At 29.6% G+C, this 2,116-nt stretch overlaps 1 protein-coding gene across 1 annotated transcript in view; it reads right to left on the reverse strand.

The window, feature by feature from the left end:
* Window positions 1–2,116, reverse strand: part of LOC106457838 (nephrin-like) — a 154,752-nt gene that overhangs the window by 111,674 nt on the left and 40,962 nt on the right. The gene's annotated exons all lie outside the window — the stretch shown is intronic.

Below are 2,116 nucleotides of genomic sequence, written 5' to 3' on the forward strand. Positions count from 1 at the left end.
ACAGCATTAAATCACAGAGTAGATTTTATTGAAGTATTTCTTTGTAGACGCAGTTATCAATGAAAGTAGTTTGCTTTTCTGTTACAACACTCATTAGATTTTCAATAAAGAAAAACAAATAATTTTGTTTAAGTTTGTTTTTTGATTGTTTTATATTTGAAACTTAGTTAAATTGGTTTTATTGGTTAAATCTGGAACATATCATTTCTGTGGAAATTTCAATTGTTTTATTAATGCTCAGCTATAAAAATACTTCTTAGTTATAAAAATATTACCCAGTTATGATTGGTGATGATCGCTGTGGTAGTTTCCGAGATCCGAGTTTTAGACATATAGATCGCAAGTTCCGTTATAATAAGATTCGTATAGTTTTGGTGATTGTTTAGGTTTTGTTTTTGGTTTCGCATAATTCTGTTACTTTTTTGTGGAAGGTAGAGATTTTTTACGGAAGTACAGAAAAATATTTCCAGTGTATTCATGTTCGTAGTGGTAAGGTTGTGATCACGTTATCAGACAACTTGGCTTTACACTGAAAGAACCTGGACAAGGATGTGAAATGAAATTTTTGTAACGTAATAATCAAAATCTGTACAACATGGCTGCTAAAAATCTAATATAAACCATAAAAACAAAATCAAGATCTAATTAAATTATCATTCTATTTCTATAATAGCAACAACAAAACATTTAGAATATTTCACCGTAAAAGCGTTCAATAGAATCAATTACTCGTGGCAATATTTTAGATATTGTTCGATCAGTAATCATAGAAAAAGCAAGGAAGAGGCTTTTGGCAGAGGTTAAGGAAATTAACACATATGTATGTAAATATAGGCCCTCACCTGAACCAATTCAATTACCAGTCTCTTTATTAAATTCAATTGTAGTTTACTGATAAATGTTTAGGGAGTATTTTGTTAATCAACAATTTCTTTAAAATATCAGGTAAATTAAGTTGAACCGTTTTTTTAGTATTCCCTATTAGGTTTTGGCCTATTTCTGCTAATATTCTCAATGATTAATGAATTAGAAACAAAAGTGTGAAGTAAGTAAAATAATGAAAACGCAGATTTAAACAAAAATCCTAATATTTCATGAAAGACTGAGTTAAACAGTAGCTCAGTTGATAATTTTGATTACTATCATCAACAGCTTCTTAGAAACAAATTTAGTAATCAGTAACGAAAAAAATTTCTATGATACGATATATCTTATTCAATATTTATTAACGCTTTCAGAAAATGTTATATCATTTTCATATATTCATTTCGCGGACCGTAAGGTTCACTATTTGCTTTAGATATTTTTTGAAAGTTTTTTACTTGCACCTTCAAAAAACGACAGTTAGGTTCTTTAAAAATAACGCAATGAAAAGAAATAGAGCTTTACTTTGTTGTATATGCTATATTTTCAAATTAGAAAACTATAAGAAAATAAGCAATATAAAGATTGGTGGTAAAAGAAAACATAAATACCTACGAATATTTTCTAAATTTCCATCTTTATTGGACTGTGATATTTATTACGTTTTGATTAAAAACTATTATTTCCATAGATGCTTGACAATTATTTTCCTTTAATAATATTTATTAGTATCTTTCAAATATTTTTAGTTAGATTAACATTAATTCTATAACTGTTGTCCTTAATCTAATTGAAATGAAATTGAGATCTTGTTTGAAGTTAAGTGCAAAGCTACACAATTGGCTATCTGTGCGCTGCCCACCACGGGTATCGAAACCGGATTCTAGCGTTGTAAGTCCGCAGACATACCGCTGTGCTACTGGTGGGCCGAAATTGAGAGACGTTGAAATATAATGTATTAGGTCGTAGCGAAATTAATTTCGCTTTTCTTTTTAGATGAAAAAACCCGAACAACTTATATATCCAAACAAAACATTTATTAAATGAAATAGTCTCCATTCTTTATCGGTGATGCTTTTCCATCTTACAATCAGGCTGTTAATGCCCTGATTAAAGAAATTATTTGGCTTTGAAGCAAAAAAAAAAAACATTAAGATGGTGTTACAACGAACGAAAAAGATAGTAATATGATGGCGCCATATCTGGAGAACATGGTGGGTGGGCGAGAACTTCCCAACCCAATTCCATAATC

This window comes from Limulus polyphemus, unplaced genomic scaffold, assembly GCF_000517525.1.
Source record: "Limulus polyphemus unplaced genomic scaffold, Limulus_polyphemus-2.1.2 Scaffold19, whole genome shotgun sequence".
NCBI lineage: Eukaryota > Metazoa > Arthropoda > Merostomata > Xiphosura > Limulidae > Limulus > Limulus polyphemus.